Raw genomic sequence first — 10,805 nt, 5'->3', positions numbered from 1 at the left:
TTCATGTTAATTGTTTTGTGGCAAATGAGCTCTGGTTTCTCCACATGAATCAATATTCAATTCATTCACAGACTTTCAGAACATGCTGCTCATACGTTGACGACACTGGAGGCTAATGTTTTTGGCTGTCTCTCAACAAGGTCTTATAGGTGGCATCATCATGAATGTAAGTCTGCAGTGTAATTATTATAAAGGCTGAAGTGTCTCCTTGGCAATTTGTGAATCTTTGCTCAATTTTGAGCTTTACTAGCTTTAATAAATAAAAAAAAGAAAGAAGGAAAATAGCCGCTTAGTGTTCACCACATCGGCAGAAAGCACAGTCCTTCATGGACAGTTAGGCAGATCCAAATCACACAGCTTGGAATGTTTCCATCACACTTTCATTTCCGTCTGAAAATATTTGCTTTGAAAGCAATCGAGAATGATGAGGGAAGTAGAAAGTGCAATGATGTTTGTCCTGCAGTTTGAGATTGTCAAATAAAAATGCAGCCTTTCATTTCCACAGATTAGATATGTTTGCAGCTTTTTCCACATACTCTTTATTTTTGCTATTTTTTGAAGAAAAAAAAACTGGACCGAAGTCATCAAGGAGCAACTGACTGAATAATGCTGGTAGAAGAGCGGAGGAAATATACTCACATGGAATTTTGATTATGTTTCTTTATCCAATTAATCCAACACATAAATAAATAATTATAAAGATTAGTAAATAGCTAATTTTCTATCAGCCTTCTAGCAGCAAAAATCATTAGAGAATCATAAATGTCAAAGTAACGATGAAGAACTCTGGATTTATTGCTATGGAGCTGTCCATGGTGCTGAAAACTGTAGTTCAGTATCTGGGGCAGCAGATAAAAAAGGATATTATATTATATTATATTATATTATATTATATTATATTATATTATATTATGGTGGAATAAATGTCCATAAAACTAAACCAAAATTCATTCTTTTATTTTATTCAACTATATGCAAATAATTTTAAAAGTGAACTAATTGGAAATCCAAGTGTATATAGAAAAAGGTCAACAATGGCTCCAAAAGCTCAAAAGTAAACATCACAAGGTTATATGTTATATATATATATATATATATATAGATAGATAGATAGATAGATAGATAGATAGATAGATAAAAACCCCACTCACTGCTATGAAATAACTGCCTGTCTTTGTCATGGTAAGTTCATACACAACTTCAGATGCTGAACTCCTATGATAACAATATTCTTCAAAATACAAAAGGAAAACCGCACAGGACGTACATCTAAATTTTAGCTTTGATGTTTTACAGGTGGAACTTTTTATTTTGTTTGTTTTGTTGTCATTTTCTTTGGACTTTTCTTTGGAAAGCAGATTTGAACAAAGCTGAGCTCACAAATAGCAGCTAGTCTGTAAAGACCCGCGAGTCAGACCTAACCTCACTCCCTGCTCCCCCTCGTCCTGCCTCAGTGGTCGGTGCTGTTTATTGTCTGGGACCGGCTCAGTCACACCACTCCCCAGCCCTAACTCTCTCCTCATTTCCCCACCATTTACTGCCCCGCTGTGGAAATCAATAACACGCCGTCTGAGGACCGCCGCCATTTAATGTGACATTTGATCCAGTTGTGGGTTATTTATGTGGAGGTGATGCAAATGAAGTCTTCCTCACTCTTCACCTCTGTGGGCAGTTATGACCCGTACGACGTGTCACGGCAATCTATTCTCATTATCAGACACCGTTAAAGCAAGAAAGTTAATAAGCCTCATATTAAGAAGAAAAGTCTAAGAGAAGTTTAGAAGTTAGCTTTGGATTAAGATAATCGTATTAACTCTTTGTTTTCTCATTTTTACCTTTGATACTGAGCAAGGACTTGGAGTTCTTGAACACAGTTTAATGAGACAAGTTAAATCACTAATGTTGCCACGACGTTGGCAGACTGAGCCACTGGATCTGATCCAGGTCAGGAAACAGTCTTAACAGCAGAGGATTTGAGGTTTGAAAAACTTCAACTGATCATCGCCAAAACGTTTTGATCTGTTTTTCATTTCATATTCTGACTGTTGCTGTTTACAACTAATTGATCGATGCCAACGTGTAGAACTGAACGACTTGATGGATTCATTTATTTTAACCATTGACATATTTTTCATACTCTCAACTCTTGGTAAATTTTATTGGCTCCTCTGTATAATGTATGGCTGTCTAAAGTTGCAGACACTGGAACTAAATATTTGCTTTTCTGCCACTGTTGTCAGTATCGAATTGTGACGGGGAAAATCAGACAAAATAAAAATCCACCTACAGAACTGAGAATGTACGATCTCAAAACTTTTGGTGCTGACAAACTTTTGACAGAACAATTTAAGGCCGTACAATAAAGGTTTCTTATTTCTGGAAATGAAAGAATGTTTGTAAACGCTGTGTTTCCATTAGTTTATTATTAATGTTGTCAGACGTCGACGGGCATTAATAGTCTCCACAGGGTGAATCTTAATGACTTTAGTTTTCGCCTGACTTTGCTCTTGTTTGTCGAATGAACCTCCTCAACAACTGCTGGTCTCCTGATTTCACATCTACATGAAATAGCTGCTTGGGTTTCTTTTTTTTATGCAACAACACATCAAAATGTTCAAAAACGTTCAAGTTTGGCAAAACTTCTGAGCGGAAATATGCTGCAAGACATTTTCCCCAGGGTGCAGTTGGAGACACGGCGCCTCTGCAGCGTCATTACAGCATCTACATGAAGATTACTTCTGCCATTATCAGCGGAAAGTGATGAACAAGCATCTCTGTAATGGTTATTACTTTAAAAACCATCATGAATGACAAAATCCAAATGTCCTTGAAGGAGAATATTATACAGCACACACTGAGGCTGAATGCAAAACAGTGACTCACTGAGTTTCCATTCAAACAGATCTGACGTCATAGGTTTGGTATTGCCGTAATTAAAGTATTTTGACAAAAAATTTGAATTTAACTTGTTATTAATTTAAACTGCTGCTCATGTCTACACTGTTATTTACATGTGAGTCATTAATCAAACAGAAATATATGCTGTTTATCGATAAATGTTAAAGCAAAACAAAATATAGTTGTTTGTTAAATATCGTTGCACACATCTGAGTGGAAAAACAAAATTAACAAAAACTAAATAATTATAGCACAAAGACGTGGCCTGGAAGGAAGGAAGGAAGGAAGGAAGGAAGGAAGAAAGAAAGAAAAAAGAAAAAAAGGAAGGAAGTCGCCCAGTTTCATTTCTTGTTCTTCTTAATGTTGTTCATTTTATTTATTAAGTTAAATCTGAGAATTCTGAGCAAAGAAGTCTGAGTCTGACACTTGAGTGCCGACTCGAGGAAAATCTCATTTTTGAATTAAAGAGTATTTCCCCTGAAAATGTTTTCCCTGACTGCAGTGGAAAAGAGTTAGAGACTGGAGCGGAGACAGCGAGGACGAGCGGCTGTTTGGACAGAAGACTCCTGCGGGAGGCGTCTGAGTAATGTTGTACAGCTAATGAACAGTGCTGCAAGATAATAATTCTCTTATTGATCCGAAGGCTGTTCTTATGTACCCACAGGTACGATGAAGCTCCAAAAGCCTGAGCCTGTTTCAGCCCCGCAGGCCACGCAGCAGGAACAGAAATCAATTAGTGCAGAGCACAGAGCAGACTTCAGTGATACGCTGTAGCAGGAACCGCCGCCGCCGCCGCCGCAGCCATGTGTGTGAGCTCCATATGTGTGTTCCTCACCGTCACGTTACTGCGGCCAACGGTCGTTTCTTACAACACCAGCATCACACACTATAACAACCCCTCCCCCTGCCCCCGTGCCTCCAGGGTGGTGCACATCTGTTATGTACATGCATGTGTGTGTGTGTGTGTGTTAGTCCATTTCTATGTGTGTAGGTGAAGAGGTGAAGCACAACACGAGTGTGTGTGTGTGCTGATGTGTGTTATGTGTTTAATCACGGAGGCTGCTCCAGGCTGGATCACTCTGTGCTGCAAGAGAGAAACACCTTAGTGTTTTATGATAAATACTGCTGTACTTCAAATAAGAAAAAAAAAAAAAAAAAAAACCACCGCTGCCACTTCATTCAGCCCTCAACACCACCAAGACCTGAAGGGTATGAACACTGTTCTCTGCTAATAATTATAAAACAAAATAAGATATATATATATATATATATATATACATACATATAAATGGGGCATCAATAGGCCTGAGGGGGGAGTGTGTGTACATTTGTTTTGAATTTAGCCAAAAGAAAACCAACAAAACAAAACATGGAATTCCACAGTCACTGACATCTGCAGGCAGAACGACTTCACTCAGTGAAAAGTGATGGAGGTCAGAAGACTAACCTACCAGTCACTTCCGTCCTTTTTCAACTCCATACCAAAGGCTGCCAACAGGTGACGCTTATTCACCGGCAGGTAACGATCCACACCAGCAGCTGCCAAGTGTCGGCTATAACTCGCGTGGAACTATGAGGCTACAGCTGTTGAAGCAGCAACACGCGTAGAGATGCCTCTCTGGTGCAGCAATGAGAGGGTTCTGTAGGATTGATGTGCAAATTTTGAATCCTCTCCCCCCTCTCCATGCATTTCAGATGCTCTGGACATTCCTGAAGTACACTGGAGTCATTTATTCCTCAAATGAATCTTTACGGTGCTGTTGTGCAGGGCAGCTGTAAACAAACCCCCGGCAATCAAAGCCATGAGCCAACATTTTAATTCAGCCCATTGACTTCTGGGGCTTTTCAAATGAAGTCATCATTTGCAAAACATGAAGGCGGCTTTTGTTTAGGGTGGAATCATTGATCGGCTGCAGCACCAGGCTGTCCCTCCGATACATCCCCTCCCACTTCCTTAACGTACGCTACATGAGATTCGACAGCTCTTCAACAATCTTGTGCTTCATCGATCTGCACCCCCCCCCCCCCCCGCTTCCCTCAGCCACCACCTCAGGACCGTGGGCTCTGATAGCTCTGCTTCCTATAGCAACCGGAGGCTCGTTGAAGAGCGACCGGGGGGAGGACGAGGGTCTGGTAAAGACCTCCTCTGCTCTCATTGTCTTTTATTTTCTTCCATCCCCGTCGTCTTCTTGACACATGAACATAAAATGAGGAGCAGATGCAGTGGATGCAGCTCAGCTGCTGCTGAAGGTCTCACACCCCAGTGATGAACTTCTCCTCTTTTGTGCTGCTCCTCCACTGGAGGTGGGCTGGAGCGAATGAAAGACTTGATTATCAAACATTTGACTGCGAGTGACGCAGCGTGAGTCATGAGGTGCCGTGGAGAAATTGACCTATAAAATCTCAAATGGATTCCAGTATATTAATCCACTGTTTCCTGTAATTATACCATAATGGCTCCACTTTGAGATGACTATTAGAAATACACCTCACATTTTTAAAGCTCCTCTCCTACAGTAAAAAAACACAAACATTTGAAACAGATCAGAAATCCAGGAGGTGAGGGGAGATTCAGTTTGTTTGAGATTCTAATCTTCATTTGATTTTTTTTTCTTTGGGGGCGGGGGGGCAGTGTTGACATTTGTTTCAGAGATTTGCTGCCACATAAAACATGTCGCTGTATTTGAACAGACCAACGCCACGTCACTTCTGTCAAGCAAACACACAGGAAACCAGCATGGACTGGCCAAAATTTTACAAAAAAATATTTGGGAGAAAACAACGACAAATCTGCTGAAAACAAAACGCTAACGCTTCATTGGCCTATAAGGCTGTTCCTGGTTTAACGGCTTAAAACCAAAAAACCCTGAACTCTGACGGCGGACGGATATTTGTGATGTCAAATATGCTAACAGTGAGTACCACGCTCCAGTGTAGCCCTTCATCTAATGCTAACATCTGGACGCTGAACAGAAATATATAACCAGACAGAGGAGTATTCCTTCTCCCTGTACACGCAGCAGGGGTCGTAAGGTCAATCTGCAGTTTTTCATTTCATAGCGTGAGTTATTGTTACATTTTGTACCAAAAATGACAAGAATCGAGAAAGGGCAAATGGAAGGGCTTTGAATGGGTCCCCGCCTCCGTCCCCATGTGAGTCCATCATCTTTTAAAAAACAGGAGACAAATCCAGCGCCTACACCGAGTCCAGGTACTGAATAGATACTTTTATCTGTACACACACACACACACACACACACACTTGTCCACAGAGAAAAGCTAACACCAGCCCCCACACACTTTTTTTTGTGCTGACAGAACAAATGCCTGTGCTTTTGTGATTACGGCTGCTGTCGCTGGGCTTTCTCGCAGAGCATTTCTCCCCTTTCTCCCTCGTCTCCCCTTATGTGTGTTTCCACCTTTTGTTTTAATTTTTCAGCAGCTACGTCACAACCAGAGGCTTCGATCGAGCCTCAGGAGAAGATGGAGTAAAGGAAAGGGGAGGAAAACAAAGGGGTTATAAGGGTTGTACATCACAGCATGTATGTGTGTGTGTGTGTGTGTGTGTGTGTGTGTAACTCTGATACCCATCTGACCCGTGTGGCAATGAAACCTTTACTTTAAATACATGAAATAGCCGGTGTACTACAGCTGGGATAACTCCGTCATTACCTTCAATAAATACTGCAACACAAACAGCCATAGAGCTCATAAACAAGACAACACTTTAGAAACGATCAAACTGTGAACCTTGGTTTAGTGACAAACAAATCCAGCTTTTAACACACTGTCCAAGTGTTGAAGGTTACGTTGTACTGTCTCTAAAAAAACATCTGATCAAATACTAATGTTGACACGGAGCAGAACTTTTAGGAACCTCATGCAACATGCATTTTACAGTGTAGTCTGCTCAAAATAATACTGCAGGTGTGCTGCAACATGAATCACACAAAAGTAGTAGATGCATGTAATGTTTTTAGTTAGTTAATTGTCACTGGTAATATATCTATTAAAATATATTAAAAAATAAAAATCATATTCTCAAACAAAACAAAAAAACAACAACTAACCTTCGACTTGTGTGACAAATAAATAAAACATTTCAAATGGAATGCTCCCCCACCACCCAGCAACCGATTCGTGCCCCCGCAGGAGAATAGAGGAAAGAGAAATATTTGAATACAAATGCCTTTTGCAGCAAAGCAGTCTGGGACATTTCTGCCAGTTCACACAAACGGAGCTGCTTTTGCAGCTGTTTGTGTTTATTCTTCAATATGTTTCAATATGTTAAAAGAATCAGCTACAATCCTGCTGTGGTCCATGGTTTTTACTCAGTGACAGGCCGCCTCTGGTACATGATGAATTGTCTGGCATCACATTTCCAGTTTGGTTGTATATGCGCCGTTTCTCGTGATGCGGTGAGCTGAGCCGTGAACGCACCGCTGAGCAGCAGCAGACGTGCGTCAGGAAACTTCATTTAGCCTTTATTTAATTATTCAAATGTTGCGTTAAGTGTTTTGTTTTCTCTTTTTGACTAACACTGACTAATGGGGCTTGTGCACAGAGTAACAACAGAAAAGTACTGCGCTGCTGCTCTGCAGAAAGAAATGCCACAGTGGAAGTTGACCGGGTTTCCAATTAGGGACGTTTCCCACACCAAAAAACATCTGAAAGGTTGTATTTATTTATTTCCGACTGCACTCTGTGCCTTATTAATGGGAGTCAGGTCCAGGCCCTTTGTTCTGCAGCTCCAGTCAAATTAAATGGTCTTTATAGGAAAGGCTTTTGTAACAAAGTTTAGCTCTAACTCACACGACTATGATTAAACTGTAAACCACGAAGGCCACAGTATTGGCCCGGAGTGTGTTTCTGTGTTCAGCCAATAATATCATCTGGACAAAGACGTACGGCTAATTGGTCCTTTTAGGAACTTTTACATGGATTTCTTTTGTTGCATTTTATTTATTTCCCAAAGACCAAGAAACCCTGCTCCGGCCAGAGCTGATGCTATCGTATCACTGCTGTCATTTCTAAAGATTTGAAAAAAGTATATATTTTTTAAATCTACTTTGAGTGCAATGTAGTTTAATTTTTAAAATAACTCTCGTCTTCATGCAGTGTCAATATTCAAGTCACAGTCTGAGTCCAGGTCACAAAAATCTATCAGGCAGACTGTAGCAGAGAAGTCTCCAGAGTTGAGTCTAAATAAACTAAAGTAAAGTTTGTTCAACAGGAGTTTGAGTTTGAGTTCAAGTCATTAGTTCTCAGGTCAAAGCTAAGTCTTAAGTCTTGGACTCAATCGCACTGGCCATAAATCAAAAACTTTTGCTCTTGCCTTACAGGAAGATCACTTGTTCTGTCTTTTTCTATGGAGTTTGCTTGATTTCTTCATGTACTCCAGCTTCCTCTTCCTGTCCAACCCAAAATTCGATTAAGCTTTTTGTTTTTCCGCAACTGTCCACTAGGGGGGTGTTATGTCAACCAAATCCCTCGCTGTAAAACTGATGGACTACGTGAACAACATTGTTCAGTCTTCATGCAGGAATCACCTCCATACTTTCATCTGCCCACAACTCCCACTTCTGTTACCCATAAATTGGGCTACATCTCTGCTAATCTAGTAAATATTGACCAGAAAAAAATTAGATTTTACAACATAAATTTTCCCATATTAACTTATTTGGCCAACTATAAGCAAGAAAGGGAAGTTTGTTTTAGCAGCAATTTACGGCCCATATTCCAGACACTAAATGTAGACAGCTCACACCATGTGTTCAAACCTCTCTGTGTGAGCGCTTAACTGTGGCACGGAGCCAAACCACCAGTGCATCATTTTCTCATTTCCAGTCCTGTTGACCGATACGCTGTTGTCGTCTAGATTACTACAGCACAGGTGAAGGGAAGGTCTCCACAGCAGCAGCAGCCAGAGAGCAGCTCCAGCCTTTTGATAGTGATACAATAACTAAAGGTGTGAGATGCCCTTCAGAACACAATGGTTTGTCCTAGCGTCCCTAACGCTGGAGCCATACATCAATCTGACACTGCAGATTAAAGCACTTGACAAACACCTTCCTCTGACGCCGCAGCTGCTGCCTGGTGTTCATGGGCTTCCTTTATAATAAATAAATAAATAAATAAATAAATAAAGAGACATAGAGCAGAGACTGTGAGCCTCAAGTCAGAAATATGAGTTCAAAACAATGTATATGCTGAGAAATAGCTAACACTAACAGTAAGTCCAAATAACTAGCAAAAACAGTAAAGAACATTAGCTAAACGTTAGCAATCAAAAGTAAACAATGATGTAGCAAGAAAGTTAGCCGGGAAGATTACAAAACTCATTGTTGATCAATCACTTAGCAAATAAACCTTGGCTAAAAAATTTTTTTATTATTGTTCTTGAAATAACACTTTGCTGAAACTAAATATGGATGTAATAGGAGCTACAGAGAAATAGATCTACGTCGAATGGGATATTAAAAAATATTGATAGACTTGTCTCAAATTGTGCCAATCTTAAGGTAAACAAATAACTAAAAGTGTAAAACAATATGTAATTTTGACCTTGAAGGGCACCAGAAAATTATAAAGTAAAGCTGAAACCCCGTTATCCACAAATGATGGAATTATTATCACTGAAGAGCGACAGATAAACTGTGTGATTGTTTTGTCTCTGTAGACAGTCAGATCAACGTGGGATGTTTCATTTATGCCGGCTGATTATCTCCTACACCAAAGTCGGATTTGTAATTATTTAGATTAATTAATGGTGTTTATAGTGGGAGTAATTATGACGATTTTGCGCAGCACCACCCAGAGGAACTGACATCAACGTCTTTGCTGCTGTGTGATTTCTATTCAAATCACTGCCACGCCGTTGCTATTCCTGTCTTCCCGCCCTCCTCTTCTGTTTTCCTCTCTTTCAGCCTGTTTGTTATTCAGCTGTCTGCGTCTCTGAACGTGCAGCCAGGACCAGGCTGAGGTCAAGCAGAGAAATGCGGACAAACGAAGAGCGATCGCCAAGTCCAAATCAGCGCCATTAATTTGGCAAATCAATGAGAAATGTCCCATTATGTTTTTAATAATGCACAATGACATGGTTAAATATTAATAACCATTTCATTAAGTGTCTTATTTATCGAGTGGAGGTGAAGCAAAGGCATGAATTTTTAAACAGGACTTTTTAAAATGGGAAAAGAAAATTACCACAGCAGCGTGGATAATGGAAGCAGCCGCCCAGACCTGAGTATTTATTTAATCAGCTTCACTTATTATGAAGTAGTGTCAGTGGGAACACAAAGTATTTGTTTACGAGAGTTGGAGAGTGGAACATTCAGTTTACTTTAACCCAGAGATTAGAGATCAGAGTGGAAATACCAAGGAAATAACGGTGGTAAAACCTTCACAGACTGAACTGATTATTTATGGTACAGTCCTGCAGAGACAGACTGTTGAATAACACTGCCCCCAGAGCCTAAATGCGGTACATCAAGGGGCAGCCTAGATACATGTCCTCTTGAATCTTTTCAGCATCTTTTAATTTTATTTTTTATTTACTGTCCTCTTGAATCCTTTCAGCATCTTTTAATTTTATTTTTTAATTATATTTCTACCATTATTTTTTTCCTCAGTACAAAGTAGATGACGATGAAGATTAGGACAATGATGAAGATAATGAAGATGATGCTCCACTTTTACATACCTGATATTTTTAGGGCTGAAATTGGCATAAATAAAAAAAACCTAAGAATAAATTATTAAAAATAACAAAAAACAAAAACTCCTGTTTTCTGCCATTGAAGGGAAATTGTAGGATTCTATGGCATCAAAATGATGTCATGGCATCAAAATTTATACAAGAAGAAGAAAAGGGAGAATTTCTGCCACCACAGGAATCTACGACCTCA

Source organism: Cynoglossus semilaevis, chromosome 19, assembly GCF_000523025.1.
Source record: "Cynoglossus semilaevis isolate Cse_v1.0 chromosome 19, Cse_v1.0, whole genome shotgun sequence".
In the NCBI taxonomy this organism is placed as follows: domain Eukaryota; kingdom Metazoa; phylum Chordata; class Actinopteri; order Pleuronectiformes; family Cynoglossidae; genus Cynoglossus; species Cynoglossus semilaevis.
The sequence above is the reverse complement of the archived record's forward strand: the minus strand, read 5'-3'. Positions refer to the sequence as shown.